The 17,907-nt window shown below is 38.0% G+C and overlaps 1 protein-coding gene and 1 pseudogene across 2 annotated transcripts in view; one reads left to right on the top strand and one right to left on the bottom strand.

Annotated features, from left to right (window-relative positions):
* The window catches only part of TENM4 (teneurin transmembrane protein 4), a 2,958,785-nt gene that overhangs the window by 2,861,266 nt on the left and 79,612 nt on the right, over positions 1 to 17,907 (bottom strand). The gene's annotated exons all lie outside the window — the stretch shown is intronic.
* Positions 13,267 to 13,795, top strand: LOC118544228 (ubiquitin-conjugating enzyme E2 C pseudogene; annotated as a pseudogene).

Here is a 17,907-nt window from a genome sequence, read left to right on the forward strand (position 1 = left end):
CTTTCCTCATTCTTTCTTGGACTATGTAACATGGGGCCGGGCTGCTCCATTTTGACCCCCAGCTTCTTCCTTCCCTTTTCCTCATTGATTCATCTCAGATACCACTGCCTCTCAAAACTCTCCTCTGTCTGTCCGAGCTCTCAACCGTCATGATCATCGTATTTGGTTGAAATGTCCTGTCAACTGAAATCTCCTATCTCTTTACTGATTACAAACTCAGGGTAATTAGGAATTATTATTCTCTTGATCAGTGTTAAAGCCCCAACACATAGCACTGGACACCTATTAAAAAATAATTCTTTTTTAATATTTTACATTACTGAATAAGGGAGAGGAAAATTGCTTTTAGCTGATGAGACCGTGTATGTGGGTACGTCATCAAGGAGATGGTATTTGAATGACTTTGTCCAAATGTAATTTTTTTTCCCTTTTTTACTCAACCATGTTGTGTGCACCACAAACAGGTGCTAAGTCTTTTTTTTTTTTTTTTAAAGATTTTATTTATTTATTTGAGAGAGAGAAACCATGAGAGGGGGGAGGGTCAGAGAGAGAAGCAGACTCCCTGCCGAGCAGGGAGCCCGATGCGGGACTCGATCCTGGCACTCCAGGATCATGACCTGAGCTGAAGGCAGTCGCTTAACCAACTGAGCCACCCAGGCGCCCATCAGGTGCTAAGTCTTCACGTCTAATGTAGAAACTAAGCTTACATTTTGATCCTCAAAACTTAATGTTTGGCACAATTTATCTATAATTTGTAATTTAATTCATTGCAAGATACTCATATTAAGTAGGGTAGAAAAGAAAAGAAGTATTTCACAGTCATTTACTTTGTGCCTGAGAATGCCTCCACCCTTTTATATGGATTATCTCATGAAACCCTTACAACAACTCTGAGATTTTAGTATTACATTCATTTGAAAGATAGGTGAGTAGAAGCTAAAAGAGGGTAAGTGACTTGTCAAATGTAGAACTAGTAACTGGTGAAACTGGAGATTGAATCAGGTCTGTCTCACTTTAGAGACAATTCATATTCCACTGGAACATTAAGGTGACCATGGGGTGATGACCTTACCTCTCAACTGTAGATAACATTTATGTAAAAATGTGAGGTCCTTTCTCACTTGCAACTGGGGTAAAGGATATCTAATTGTTTTAGATAATAATTTTACTCATCTAGTATTTCTGTTGTCACACTCAAATGTTTTAAAGATATACTGTATTTAAGCTCATTTCATTTATAGTCTCCTTGTGCATACATATCTCTTTAATCCATTCCAGTTTGTTTCAGCTTCTCAGATTCCATCTACCTGAAAATTTTTCTGTTGACAACTTTATAGAACAAAAACATTATTTTCTAAATAAAATTAAGTGACATTTAATACCAAAAGAGCATTCACTGTTCTTTTTTCATTTATGTATGCATATGTATAGGTATATGTAAAGAATCTGAGCTAAACACATTTGATACAAATCTCTTGGAAAATAATTCTTTTTTAATATTTTACAGTTTTTCATTTATAAATGTTTGAGTTTACTTACTGAGCTTAAGCTAAACTGATACATTATTCATGTTAGTGAAGCACATAAATAATGTTGATTTTTTATCTCCAAAAGATCTTTTTACAAATTTGCTAGGATGAAGGCTATAACTCATTCCCAATGTATTATTAACTCATTAGAACAGGAAATTTATAAGAATCTTTGCTTAGCTCAAGGGAGAATGTGTGTAACATTTTGTCATAGGTAAGGTGAATGCTAAATATACCCAGACACATTAGAACAGGGAGAAATTACTCAACATTTTAAAAGATAACTCCTGAAATCTCTTATAACTGGTTGTTCCATTGCATATTAGCTCTCTATAAACTTGGCCTTCCAGCATGAGAACATTTAATTTATTTTGCAAAATGAACTTGTCGGAGTGCCTGGGTGGCTCAGTCGTTAAACGTCTGCCTTGGGCTCAGGTCATGATCCCGGAGTCCTGGAATCGAGCCCCGCATCGGGTTCCAGCAGGAAGCCTGCTTCTCCCTCCTCCACTCCCCCTGCTTGTGTTCCCTCTCTAGCTGTCTCTCTCTCTCTCTCTGTCAAATAAATAAATAAAATCTTAAAAAAAAAAAAAACACAAAATAAACTTGTCAACACGATAACTGGAAAAAGGAACCATGTTCCTAACATTCTCATTGTTATCTGTCCTGTCAAAACCCATCATTTTTCTCATGTAGTCCAAATTCCAAGCCCTTCCATACTATCTTTAAAATAGTCAAAAGTCAGAAACATCTGTAGTCATTCAGAGTGCTGTTCACTGTATCCTTAAAGAATCTACCATGCGCAGTTTGGCAGAACAAATTGGTCATATCCAGAGTGAGGAAAAGGAATAAGGAAGATGAAGACTGATGGTATCAAATATAAAGGTCCAAGTAACCATACATTCATTTTGCAAACATTTATCTAAAATTTATTCTGTGCTAAGCACTTCCTAGCTACTATAGATACAGAAAGGAGTGGAATGCAGTCCCTATGCTCAAGAGACATGTAAGTAACTAAAAAATGCACTAGTATGATTCTAGCTGTAAATTAGATAATATCTATAGCTTGGATAGCAGAGCCCATGACACATGAAATACCCTCAATAAATATTAGGGTATTATTACATATAATACTATAAGCATAGTTATATTATATATTCATATATATTATATGCCATGTATATGCTATTTTTATGCTATTATTATTATTATTATTATTATTATTATTAAAAGCAGAGGGGTTTTTTTGAAGTTATGAAAGGCAAGAAATGTGTTATAATTAGGATGAGGAAGGAAAGTCACCAAAGTTCTCATAAAATGGTTAAAAAATTAGGTGGATCTTCAGACATAAATCAGAGAATATTAATATAAAAATGAGGACTAGAATTTTAAACTAGACAAATAAGCAGTATTTCACTTTATGTGGGAAAGAGGAGCTTGTGTCCTAAATCCTGAATTTTAGAAGGCCAACCTCATCCTTCCTCAGGTCATACTACTCACCACCCAAAGCACAAACCTCATGTTTTAGGCCATGCTCTGGATACACAGGTTATTGGAGTTCCCAAGTACTGTCCCTTATTCCACCTTCATTCTCCTGAGTGTGGACTGTACCACATTATTATAAGTATATTATTAAGTGGTAGTTAAGGGTTGTTTTTTTGTGAGGTGTTTGGTTAGAGACTGATTTAGTGGACTGGGTTGTTCAGATGTATAGGATTCAAAACATGGACCAAGAATGAGGGTTTAGGGTAATTTTTCTTTGTGCTACCACATTCCGGGGTAGAATTCTGAGGGAAGAATTCTAAAATCGAATTGAGACTTCAAAATCATTATTAAATTATTTTTGTCAAAGAAAGAAGATCTACTTAACAGTTTGATAATCAATTTGCAGTTTTTAACTATTTAGATACATGCACTTTTTTAACTATTTTTAACTATTCAGGTAGGTGGACCTCCATTTGGATGCTTGGCCCAGGACCTGAAAAAGGGATGGGTTTAGGTCATAAACCCTCCCAAAAAGTTGTTCACATCTGGTGTATTGATCTATAGAACAGAAAAATAGAAAAGAGAAATGAATAGTGGGGAGAAAATGATGACTAGAACAGTGACATTAAAGTCAGATCACAAAAGACTGGTGCTAAGGAGTATGAGCTTTATCCTCTAGAGTGGTGTGGTAGGCAAAATAATGGCCTCCCAGGATACCTACGTCCAAACCCCTAGAAACTGGGAATGTTACCTTACATGGCAAAAGGGATTTTGAAGATGTGATAAATTTACAGATTTTGAGATGAGGAGATTATCCTGGAATATCCAGAGTGTTCTAATCCAATTACATAAATTCCTAAAAGCTGAAAACCTTCTGGGGCACCTGCGTGGCTCAGTCAGTTAAGTGTTTTAAGCTCAGGTCATGATCCCAGAGTCCTGGGATCAAGCCCCACATTAGGCTCCCTGCTCAGTGGGGAGCCTGCTTCTCCCTCTCCCTCTGCTCCTCCCCACCCCGCTCGTGCTGTCTCTCTCAAATAAATAAATAAAATCTTAAAAAAATAAAATCTAACTTATAAATAAAATCTTAAAAAAAAAAAAAAACTGAAAACCTTCCCCAGATATGTTCAGAGATGGAGATATAGAAATAGACGAATGAGGGGGACTCAGCATTGCTGGCTTTGAAGTGGGAGGAAGGGACAATGAGCCAAGGAGGCAAGTGGACTCTAAGAGCTAAAAAGGACAAAATACCGAATTCTCTCCTGAAGCTTCCAGAATGCAATGCAGCCCTGCTTATGCCTTGATTTTAGCCCCTAAGACCCATGACAGATTTCTTCCCTCCAGATAATAAATGACTGTTATTTTAAGCCTCTAAATTCTTGTTAATTTGTTACAGCAGTGATAGAAAAGGCAGCATAATATAGGCAGCATCACTGAAAGTGTTTCCAGGAAATCTTATTAGGAGTTTAAAAGTAATAAATTCCTGTTGTAACCTTTAGGAATTATTTTGTCACAAATAATAAGACTGCCTGACAAATAGCGGCTTACGTAAGTGGCATATTTTTCTGATCTAACAAGAGGTCCAGAGTAGAACTGTGGGCTGGAGGAGCTGTGCAAGGACACAGGACCCTTCTATCTTTCTGTTCTACCATCCCAACAATTTAATTGCATGTTCATGGTCACAAGATGGCTGTTTATGTGTCATGTCTGTGTCCAAGACAGGGGGAAAAAAAAGAAAGAAAAAGAAAGAAAAGAAAGAAAAAGAAAGAAAGAAAGAAAGAAAGAAAGAAAGAAAGAAAGAAAGAAAGAAAGAAAGAAAGAAAGAAAGAAAGAAAATGGAGGGAGCATGCCAACAGAGGAGGTTCTCCTTTCAAGAATATTCTGTCCAGAAGCTCTACCCATAAATTTCATTGGTCAGGACTGGCTTACTTAGCCAACTCCTAGGTAAAAGGAAGTAGCAGAAGATTAGTATTTTATGTAGAGACATTGCCAGAGTTCTGATGGTAAGGAGGAAGTAGAAAGGGAAGATATTGGGAAATAATGCAGGTTTCCCAATTGCAGGACTTCTGAAAGCCTCTCATAAGTTAGTGTACATTGAGACACTCCAAGAAAGATATACAGAATTCCCCAAACTTATCTGAATAAGGATAATCAGTTTATTTATTTTCATATGGAGGAAGACCTCACCAGGGCAGTGTATAGCATTGCTTGTAAAGCACCATTATGGGGAAAGAGTCATCAAAGGATTCTGAACAGGGAAAGAACCTGATCCAATATCACTCTCATAGCAGGATGGCCATGGGCAACAGGAAGATATCTCTGTGTATATCCTATGCTTATGCTATTTCAAGGTGCAAGCTCAGCCCCAGGCACAAAAGGGGACCAAATATTCCCTAGCATTAGGTTAAGGCAGTAAATGCTTTAAAGTTCTCAGAGTCTTCTCTCTTAAAATGTATACAATGGTTCAACAATATAAAGTATTAATTGAATAATTGATTCAATTTCCAAGAATCTAAAGAAACTAATTTTCTTTGTCTTAGTTAAAGCTTTTAGGAAGACAATACTCTAATCATGATTTTTTTCCATTAAAGTAGAAAATAACCCTAGAGAACATTGAATGAATCCTTAGTAGTATTTGTTATTATTATTTATTTAAGAGAGAGAGAGCACAAGTGGGGGCAGGCAGACGGGCAGAGGGAGAGGGAGAAGCAGATTCCCTGCTGAGCAGGGAGCCCAATGTTGGACTCCATCCCAGGACCCTAAGATCATGACCCAAGCTGAAGGCAGACGCTTAACTGACTGAGCCACCCAGGCATCTATGAACCGTTAGTAGTATTGAGGAGAGAACTCATATCCAGATGTTAGGCAACATGCTTACGATTACACAACTGTCTGATGGTGACCTAAGGACTAGAGCCTAGTTCTCTTATTACCCTGAATAGTCGTTTTCCTATTATTAGGTAGGATCATTGGACAGTAAGCTTTTACCTGATGTAGGCATTATATTTCAGGGAATATTATCAGAATGCAGTGTATATGCTCATATGGACTCTTTTCCCTTCTGTAAAATAAAACTATCATCTTCCTCTGCTTCCAAAAAGCTTAAATGGATGAGTTTTGCCGATTCTATATAATGATAATAGGGTTCTAGTTTATTTCAAATATTATCCTGCTTGGAATTAAGCAGAATTACTTAATTCAGTTAACTTGTGTGGACATAGTTACAAATTCAGTAACATATTTTAACATAACATGCTATGTTCATCCCTATGTATTTATTGAGCACTTGCTAAGGACAGAGCCCTCGGCTGGGCACCAGAGATAACAATGTGTGGGACACATGGTTGTCCTCAAAAGAGATTTTACTTTGGGTAGAGAGAGGAAAACCATTCAGAAACTGGCAACTAAACCTGCAAGGCAAGTAGGGTTCAGGAAAAGGAATGGGATTTAGGCATCGAGCAAATCATAAAAAGAATTGTGTTTACTACAGACTAGGGAAGCATCAAAGTCTATCCAGGCCTCAATATGACATCACTGGAACTCAAGAAGACCTACAGAGTACAAGAGAAGAGAAGGAGGAAGAGGAGGAGGAGAAAGGAGAGAGGAAGGAGAAGCAGAGGGGGAGGGGAAGACAAGGGGGAAGGGAAGAAACAGAGGAAGAGGAAGAAGAAGAAGAAGAAAATGATTCCTCCTTTCTCCCAGCAGCACACAGCTGCCCCACTTTTGTGTGCTCCTAATATCCTAGGCACATCCTAGCTTTGCCATTGTTTTAAGACTTTGTAATACTCTGTTTATTTGTGTGTTCAACCAAAGTTGTTTGATCTCATATAGGTAATTAACCAACTGCTCTTCAGTTCTTATCTCTTCCATGCCAAGCAGGGTGCCAGGCATATAGTAAGTACTGGGTCAGTATTAATTAAATGACTTATGAAATGAAATAGTCATCTGAGAGTTTGAGTTTGCATCATATCCCTTGGCACCATTTGATCTGGCAGTTAGGTAAGTCAGGGAGTTACATGCAAACTCCGGTTCACCCTTTCAGTGACCCACAACAGCCAGAGTCTACCTTTCCACACTACTAAGACAGAACCCGTAGTATCAACTATTGATTTTAGTTAATAACAGTGTATCAATATTGGTTCATCAATCATAACAAATGTACTACCCCTCTGTGAAATTTTAATAATAGAGAAAATCGTGGGGAGCTGCTCAATTTTCTATAAACCCAGAACTACTCTAAAAATAAGTCTATTTTTTTAAAAAGATTTATTTATTTGACAGAGAGAGACACAGCGAGAGAGGGAACACAAGCAGGGGGAGTGGGAGAGAGAGAAGCAAGCTTCCCATGGAGCAGGGAGCCCAATGCGGGGCTCGATCCCAGGACCCTGGGACCATGACCTGAGCTGAAGGCTGACTCTTAACGACTGAGCCACCCAGGCGCCCCATAAAAATAAGTCTATTAATTAAAAAAAATCTAGTGCACATATGTTTACTTCTGATCTAAAACTTGAGCATGTTGAATTTTGTGGGTGTAGTATACTTCAAGTGCATGTTTCTAAATCCGGGATTAGATATCTTAAATTTGACTATATAAAATGTTGCACTTTGTGACAATAACATATTTTTGTTATTACTAGGGTAATTGAAAAACAAGTACAACTAGCAATAAGTTTAAAGTGATACATATTCCCAGGGTGTCTGGGTGCCTCAGTCGTTGAGCGTCTGCCTTCGGCTCAGGTCATGATCCCAGCCCGGCTGGGATGGAGCCAGACTCCTTGCTTGGTGGGGAGCCTGCTTCTCCCTCTGCCTGTCACTCCCCATGCTTGTGCTCTCTTTCTCTCTCTCTGTCAAATAAATAAATAAAATCTTTTTAAAAAATAAAATAAAATAGTGATATATATTCCCATACAATCTTTATAGTTTAAAGTAGGCACTGGTGCTTTCCTTTTACAGTTGAGGAAACAGGCTTGTAGATTTGAGGTCAAACGTCACACAAACAGCAAGTCAAAATTCAAATGCAGTCATTTTTCTTAACATCCATGCTGTTTTTAACAATATAAAGCATATATATATATATATATATACACATATATATGTATATACACATATAAATATAAGCATAAGTATAAATATAAATATAAATATAAATATAAATACAAGGAAATTTGGGCCTAACTCTTCAGTTACTTGATAGAAAGCCTGGCTTGCATCCACTATGTACCAGTGAACCCTCTATGTCCTCAAAATACTGACTTATTTATTAAACAATATTCTGCCAAAAGGTCACCATTTAAATAATGAAAGCAATAAAGCAATGGACACATTTCTGGATGAAATGCTGTTTGTTAATTCCCCTTGATTTATTCACAGTCATTTCTAACTAATATTTATACCAGAGAGAATTCCCGTTCCAAGCAAGCAGCTATGATTCTAGGAGTGTTAGCCCCCTGATCACCCTCAACTCAGCGCAGAGCTCTAAATGTTATGCGGTGATAATAGACAGATGAATGATCCAGGTGAGATTGCAACAGAGAGTCCTACAGAGAGTGTAGGACTTTCTTCGTCCTAACTTCAGATATGACATTTTTGGCATACTAAACCTTTCCCTACTCAGGGACGCCTGGGTGGCTCAATCCGTTAAACATCTGCCTTGGGCTCAGATCATGATCCCAGGGATCCAGTCCCACATCGGCTCCCTGCTCAGCCGGGAGTCTGCTTCTCCCTCTGCCTGCCACTCCCTCTGCTTGTGTGCGTGTGCTCGCACTCTCTTTCTGACAAATAAATAAAATTTTTAAAAAAACCAACAACTTTCCCTACTCAGTGCAATACATGTGTATTGTAGCCCATGTTCCTGAGGTTCATTTGTCTTGGCTTTTGCATGTGTGACCTTTAAGGACTGGGAATGTCTTTTCTTATCAAGTATTGTTAAAAGAATTTCACCATGACTGAGAAAATGGGAAAATGAAAACAAAACAAGACAACACAGTAATGACAATGCAGAGATAGTCCCAGAAGAACTAACATTACATTTTCAGGTTAAAAAATGTTTCAATCCCAACTTTATGAAAATTGAAGCTTTTGTTACACTCTATATTATTTTATTTTATTAATTTCTTCCCTAATAATGGCCTTGCAAAGCAATTATGGAAATGACAGACATAATTTCCAGGCAACAGATCCTGGTAAATACTTGGAATTTTTGTGGTTAACAGTGAGATAGAATATAAATCTTTCTTTTTTCTTTGTTAAAGTACGAATCTATTTTTATTATTATTGAATATTTTCTATAATAGAATTTGAGATCTAGAGTCAAAGTTCTGGGATCTACACAGCACTGCCTCACATACTTTTTAAATTTTTAATTTTTTAAATTTTTATTTAAATTCAATTTAGTTAAACAGTGTACTATTAGTTTCAGGGCTAGAGTTCAGTGATTCATCAGTAGAATATAACACCCAGTGCTCATTATATCAAACGCCCTCCTTAATGCCCATCACCCAGTTACCCCATCCCCTCACCCACAACCACTCCAGCAACCCTCATTTTGTTTGCTATAGTTAAGAGTCTCTTATGGTTTGCCTCCCTCTCTGTTTTTATCTCATTTTCCCAAACTTCTTTTTTATGTTGTTTTTTGTCAGAGAGAGAGAGCACAAGCAGGGGGAGTGGCAAGCAGAGGGAGAAGCAGGCTCCCCGCTGATCAAGGAGCCTGATGTGGGACTCTATCCCAGGACCCTGGGATCATGACCTGAGCCGAAGGCAGACGTTTAACTACTGAGCCACCCAGGTGTCCCTCCCAAACTTCTTAATAAGAATTCCTCAGGTGAAACATTTAAACTCTGGCTGTTGGAAGTTAGTTTTCTTACTTTAAAATTTAAATAATGTAACATTGCCTTGAGAAAATATCCAAACCTAGTATCCTAACATTCAAAACCCATTTCTATCCACTTGCTTTCTCCATACTGACCACATTTCTCTTGGTGTCACCTCACTCCCAGAGTCCTACTGAGCCAAGAACAGCCAGTTGTACATATTCTCCCACATCCATGGCCCTAGAGCTCAGCTTCCATGAAGACTTTCTCACTCCCTGCCTTCTTGCCTTAATTGTTCTACCTGCTAGCCATTGTCTTTTTTTATTGACCAATTGACTTCTTAATTTCTTTTGTCTTTCAAAACACTCCTCTCAGAAATAATGGAAACCCTCCCTGTAACCCTGTAAACCCTCTCTTCTTTGAGATTTATATCTAAGTGGATGCACTTAGATGCCCAAGTAGCACTCATTCTCTGCTTTTGCCTTCCTAAAAACACTCATTTTGTCCTCTTCAAATTCTGGTTTCTCTGATTGCCATTCCTTTTCATTTTAGGATGAGGATGTTTGAGTCAGAGTAGAAGGAAGAGATCTCAGCTGGGAAGGTGATATTCTATATTTGTTTATGGGAGATCATGAGGTGCAGTGGTCTGGATTACTGGAGAGACCTAGGTTCAAATCTCAAACTACTATTTAATGGCTGTGTAGTCTCTAACAAGTTTACTTTCCTGAGTTCTAGTTTTCTAGTATTACAGTGAAGATTGTACAGTCACTTTTTTAAGATTACTATAAGGAGTAATTTTTACTAAAGGTCTAGAATTGTTCTTGGCACCTAAAAAGAGAGATCTTACACATGGAGGTATGGATAATCACTCTTCTGTGTAGAATACTAGAAGTATTTTCAATAAAACCCCTGAATCTTGTAGATCTTTTAGCTGTAATTAATTTTGCTCATCAATCTTTACATTGCTGTTTAGTCCTTTTTGTATCTGATATATAGACAGATACAAAATTATACCATATGTATCATACATGTATATATAATTGTATATAAATAGATATGTAAATATGTATATCCTATACATGGATATATATGGTCATCTCTTTCTTCCCCCTTCTCTCTCTATAAATATATATATTTAAAATATATATTTAAAAATATTTAATATATATATTTAAAACATACATATGTATGTATATGTGTACATATATATATATATATGTGTGTGTGTGTGTGTTTTTGGAGATGGTACAGAGAAGTGCACTGTAGTATATGAAGCTCCAGCTCTAGGATGGATGGGGCTGAAATTCCAATCATCTATGGCATCTGTTAGTAGGATAGCCTCAAGCAAGTAACTTAAGACTTCTGAACCTTGTTTTCTCTTTTGAAAGGTTAAGAAGATAGAATGTACCAGCCTGAGTTATTTCTAGGATTTAAGGTGACAATCTACGTGCCATGTGCCTGCAGGTATGTGTGGTGTGTGAGGTGTGTATTTCCCCCAGGAACAACAGTTCAGTATTCACTACATCAGTGTTTGTGATGGCTTCATATAACTACCACAAATATTAAGAATTGCCTATTTATATCTGTACATTAACTGCCCTGAGGATATTATTTACATCTGTATATACCACGGTACTCTGACAATGCCTATTGTGTATCAAGGATTCGGTTCATTCTTGTGGAAGAAAGCAAAGGAAAAATAGAGGAATGGAGAGAAGAGAGAAGGACAGCAGGGACGGAAGGGAAGATGACTGCATGAAAGATGGCTCTGAAGCTCATCACAGGTTGACATGTGGCTAATGGCTCTTTTCCCATCAAATTTGACTGCTAGCTTTTCATGGAAATGTTCCTTTTTAATACCTTTCATGCTTGGCATCCCGACTCACTGTCCCTTCTTCTGAATGCCAACTAGACTTCCACATGCTTTCATTTTTCTTCTTAAAATATTTGCCGCCATTTATAGCATCACCTTCTTTGTCTCGGTCATCTGTTTTCCCAGTTATGACAAGCTCTTGCTAAATCTGTAAATGAGCTCAGAGGATTCCTTCCTTCAGGATAATTCTTCATCTTCCTCCCTCTGCTTGCACTTCATGCTAGAATTGCTTGTGCCCTGTCTACACATTATTTTTCTTTTCAAGCAAGCTAAGCAAGAGACCAAAGGAGCTATTTAACATGAAGAAGTAAAGCCATTTTGTGATCTATTGGAAATCTTTGACTAAAAGTGATGGTAATAATAACTCTATGAGTAAAATGAGAGCTACATGCTAGGTATCATATTGGACCTTTTATATACTGTTATGGGGTAAATTGCGTCCCCTTAAAATTCATATGTTGAAGTCCTAACCTCTAGTACTTCAAAATGTGACAGTATTTGGAGATAGAGTCTTTACAGAGGTAATTAAGGTAAAATGAAGTTGTAAGGGTAGGCTCTAACCTAATATGACTCATGTCTTTGTAGAAAGAGGACATAAGGACAGACATGCACAGAGAAAAGACCATGGGAAGACAGATGGAGAGAATGGCCATTTAAAAGCCAAGGAGAGGGATTTTAGAAGAAATCAACTCTGTTGACACCTTGATCTTAGAATTCTAATCTCCAGGGGCGCCTGGGTGGCTCAGTCGTTAAGCGTCTGCCTTCGGCTCAGGTCATGATCCCAGGGTCCTGGGATCGAGCCCCGCATCAGGCTCCCTGCTCAGTGGGAAGCCTGCTTCTCCCTCTCCCACTCCCCCTGCTTGTGTCCCCTCTCTCGCTGTGTCTCTCTCTGTCAAATAAATAAATAAAATCTTTAAAAAAAAAAAAAAAAAAAGAATTCTAATCTCCAGAACTATGCAGAAATAAATTTCTGTTTTTCAGCCCCCAGGCTGTGGTACTTTGTTATAGCAGCCCTAGAAAACTAATACGTACACTTCATTCTATTTGTTTCCCACAGCATCCTATAGAGAACAAATAAGCATCATCCTCCCCTTTTTACAGAAGGTGAAAGTAAGGCTCAAAAATAACATCTGAAGGATGCCATTCGAAGCAGAAAATTCACCCACTTATGAATGTAATTAAATAGCAACAAGAATCTGAAACAATATGTTTGTAGTCCGATCCTCATATATTAAATATGCATTCTAGTTCCCTGTGTTATTTACTAAACTGATTCTAATTGTCTATTTTGTGCCAGGCTTTGTGATCGGTGCTGAGGATCCAGAGAGAACTAAAACACAGTTCTTGGCCTGCAGAAGCTCTTGGCCTTTTAGAGAAGATGCACACAAAATACATTCATTCATTCAATATACTGTATTGGATATATTCACTACATCTAATTGTCACAAGTCTAGACACAGACATGCGTAACTCTGCTGAGGAGAAATAAAAGCCTTACAAGTGGACATGTGGGCCTGCAGCCCTACAGTTGCAGTCATGCTCCCCAAGTTCTCGTGGCCCTGCCAGCCCCTCCCAGATGGCTTCCCAGAATTTTGACCCAGCCTCCATCAGCATTGCTACCACCCACAAAGGAGCCAGAGCACTGCCCACTCCAAGGGCATGAAGCTACAGCTGGAGCTGAGGATGTCTGGTGAACAAGGAATTTCCATCTCCCCTGAATCAGACAACCTTTTCAAATGGGTGGGGGCCATCCACAGAGCAGATGGCACCATATATGGAGATCGAGGCAGAAGCTCTCCCCGGAGTTCCGCAGTGGCTACCCTTAAAACACATCCACGGTGCAATTCCTCACATCCCACTACCACCCCAACATGCCCACCCAGGGTGACATCTGCCTGGACATCCTGGAGGACAAGTGGCACCCTGTAGAAATGTCAGGACCATCCTGCTATCCATCCAGAGCCTGCTAGGAGAACCCAACATTCATAGCCCTTTGAACACACATGCTGCTGAGCTCTGGGGAAAAAACAAACAAAAAAACCACAACCTTTAAAAAGTATCTGCAAGAAACCTACTCAAAGCAGGTCTTCAGCCAAGAATGCTGACTTGTCCAGCATCTCTCCTTGTGTTGTCTCTTTGGCTTTTCCTCAGATGATCTGTCCTTTCCTTTATTTCTATATAGGACTGTATCTTAACCTGTGCTGTCATTTTTGTTCTCTGTTTTTTTTTTTTTTAAATCAAGTTTCCAGTTGAACCCTTTGATAAATAATACTAAATAAATACATTCTGGGATTTAAAAAAATAAAATAAAAGGCCTTACAGATAAAATAATGACTCATCTGAGCCTTGAAGCATGAGGTGGTGTGAGAAAACAATGGCTGATGGCTTCTCAAATGGAGAAAAGGACCTATGTTAGTGTTTCGTCACTAGCTGGGCAAATACACAGATAACCAGAGAAGTGTGAACTGAGGCACACCTGAGCCATTTCAGGTTTTCATCCAGACTAGCCTTGTCCTGACATGTTGCTTCCCTGAACACAGCATGGTTACTGTTTCCAGCAGAGTTACCTGCAAAGAGTGAAAACCCCGTCAATCCTGATGACAGACTGACTAACTGAACAACTGGCTTATACTCGCCCATTTATTTTTAATCTGACCTGATAATACTACCAAGCTCTTCCCTTGGGAATGTATATGAAGATAAATGAGGTAATCAATGCCATAGGGTTCTGAACTCCTTAGGAGAAAAATGTTACAATAAATTTACAGTTATATTATATATTCTTTAATAAATATTTGATTGGATGTGCATAGAATATCTATGATCCCTTAAGAGATTTAGAGGAAGATAGCCAAGAAAAGACCTATAAGCCTTAAACTGCCCAAATCCCAGAAGATGATTTAAGAAATGCAATAAGTAAGTAGGTTGACCTATTTCTCATTTTAAGGACAGAAATAAAATTACCATTCCTATGCAGGAAAAGGCTTCCTTCCATGGTAAGTATGAGCAGTATTAACACCAACCTTTCTCTTCCTTTAGAAACATTTCTAAGTTGAGTTTAGTATGAAAGAAGCTCAAACAAATACAAAAATAAAACCATGGAAAGTAATTATAGTAACAGGCCCTTGACTAACAAGTCTAGTCACTTTCATGCTGTCCCTCAGTCAGGGTATACTGTGAAAAAAGCAAGAGCATTGAAGTCATAATGAGTGGTGTTACATTCCTTTCTCTTCCAATTATAGGCCTTCTGACCTTGGACAAGTGAGTTACAACTCTTTGTGCTTTGGTGTGCTCATCCATAAAATAAAGACATTAATAGCCAATGTACAGATTTGTTGCGAGCACCCAACAAAATAATTTTTTTTCAAACACCTAGAACTCCAGCCAAGGTATAGCAGATGGTTGCCAAATGTTATATGTTGTGCTTTCCACCAAATGTGTGGTTTCTAACAGCCATGGCATTAGACTAAACCTAAGGACTTTAATGATGACATATTAAACAGTGATTATGTTATTATCTTATTTTTTTCTTTTTTATCTTATTTAATCCTCAATAACCTCCTATAGCATAGATACTAGTACTATTACTATTTTATAGATGAGAAAACTGGGCTTTAGAGAGGTTAACTGACTCACCAGATTTAGAATGTTTATAAATGGCAGATGTGGGACTTCACACCAACATTAATATAGAAGACCGTGCTTTAAAGTCACCCAGAAAAAAAAAAAAGTCACCACCAGAAGCAACTGTGTGTGCGTGTGTGTGTGTGTGTGTGTGTGTGTGTGTGTGTGTAACTCAACCCAAGTAAACATTTAGTCTAATTCCTGTTGAATGATAATGATATTTATTATATCTCACATTTCTATGACATTTATATTTTATAAGTTGTTTTGCTTTCTGGTTTTCTGTTTGTTTTTGGGGTTTTCTTTTGCATAAGACAAACTAAGAAGTAGGGGTGAAGAAATCACTTTCCTCATCTTTTATGGGATAAAAGTGATTCTCAGAGAATAAGTAACTCTACCTTATTTTTATATATACACTATACCAAAACAATGTAGTTCTGCTTTTAATTAATTAACATCTTTTAACTTTTTAACATCTCTTAACTGCCAGATCTCTGCGATGAATTAGCAATTGTTGGGAAAGTATTCCATAACCTCACACATTAGTGTTATATGTGGGGTAATGCTGCTAGGCTGTGGGGCAAAAGTCCTGGCCAGAAACTTCATCTGAGCTGGGACTAACCTAATGAATTTAGGCAAATCACTTATTTATGCTCAGTGTCACCTTCTCAGGTAAAAATGGGTATAAAACTTTCATCTCTGTATCTTACTTGACCAGAGTGGAAGTAGCAGCCCCATCACCAGCAGCTATGCCCCACCCCGCCTTGGCTCAGGTCTACCTCAGGCTCCTCAACTAACTTGGTTCTCTCTTTATCCCAGTGCTTTATGTTTACAGTTTCTTGTTCTCTCTATCCTTTAGGATTGGTTACCTATTTAGACTACATCCATAGTTTGGTTTTAATTTTTCTCCAGTTTCTGTGTATCAAATTATTCCCAAATGCATGTACTGCAGCCTGTGGGTACTTCTCAGTCCATACTAAGTTCAGCCTGAGGAAAATGTAGTACAGCAAAGTCAAAAGTATGGACTGCTTCTTGACTGGGAGAATGACCTGTACAGAATATAAAAGAGACAAAGGGAAGTGAAAGATAGAAAAAGAGCAAAGCTCAGAAGTTAATGGGAGAAAACTATGAGGAAAATATGGGTATAGGATGGCCATGTTCTCCCCTGGGGAGACAGTAAGAGCAGAATGTTCAGGAGACAGATGTGCTTGCAAAATTTTACGTGACCCAAACATTTCCAAACACCCTGAAGATCACTAACAGACTTTGTGGGAGTTCCTGAAATATAGACATATCATGTTTTATTCTCAATTGTGTCTGTGGTAACTGGAGCAATACACTGATGGTGGGGTGTGGAAGATATTAGTTGAAAGGGAAACCTATCCTTCCTCCCAAAGAATGTTTCTCAGTTCTGTAAAATGTAATTAATTATTACCAATACCTAAATATTAATGCCCTAAACATTTCTATCCTTTTTACTTGTGTGGGAAAAATAGAGACAGATTCCAACAATTTAGATTCAGATAACCCATTACTGAAAAGAAAAGAGTAGAAACATGAAGTCTGAGTTAAAAACAAAATTAAAGAAATGAATATAGGTTTCATGTAGTTATGGTTCCAAGTTTGATGAGAATAAGCACAGGAATAGGTTGATGTGTCTGTGAAACATCACCTCTCTTATTCAGTATGATTTCATGGCAGTCAACACAACATGTTTTATAAATTCTAAGATGGACATTTTATTTTTTAACACTTCTGAAATTGGGTTGCATCTTAAAATTGATGGCATGAATTGGCTTAATTAGCAGCATTTTTAACGATACATAAAGTAGCACTGAATCTTAAAACCAATAGTATCTTAGAGTCAATGAATCATGTTAATAAACGAATGGTGAATGAACATTTGAATGACACAGAAAAAAAAAAACCTTATAATTCATTACAAAATTTCAGCCAATAATTCTCAAACTTAGAAGTACATCAGAATCATCGGGGGTGGGGGGGTTACTATAATACAGACTGCTACCTCCCCTCCTCTGCCAGAGCTTCAGATTCAGTACCTTGTATTTGATGCCACTGGTCTGAAAACCACTGCTCTAGGTCATTTAAGGAAAAAAAATGTCTTTTTTTTAAGATTTTATTTATTTATTTGACAGAGAGAGAGTGAGAGCGCACAAGCAGGGGGAGGGTCAGAGGCAGAGGGAGAAGCAGGCTCCCTGCTGAGCAAGGAGCCCGATGTGGGGCTGGAGCCCCATGTCGGTCTCGATCCCAAGACCCTGGGATCATGATCAGAGCCAAAGGCAGATGCTTAACCGACAGAGCCACTCAGGTGCCCCTTGTTTTATTTTTTCATTTCAGTTTTTACCACTACTAATTTAAAAATTTCAGTTAGACTTTTATGGCATCACACCTAGAAAATTATCACTGCTTTCTAAATTCTCTGCTTACTGCCATGCTTTCCTCATTCAGAACCAACTTTTTCAGAAATAACAGTTATCATCTGTTGTTCCTCCTCAACCCCCCCACACACACATAGGCTTAGTTTATAATTGAAGGTTATTCATAGACCTTAATCTTCCTGATCTAATCTACT

The sequence above is a fragment of the Halichoerus grypus genome, chromosome 11 (assembly GCF_964656455.1).
Source record: "Halichoerus grypus chromosome 11, mHalGry1.hap1.1, whole genome shotgun sequence".
Classification (NCBI taxonomy): domain Eukaryota; kingdom Metazoa; phylum Chordata; class Mammalia; order Carnivora; family Phocidae; genus Halichoerus; species Halichoerus grypus.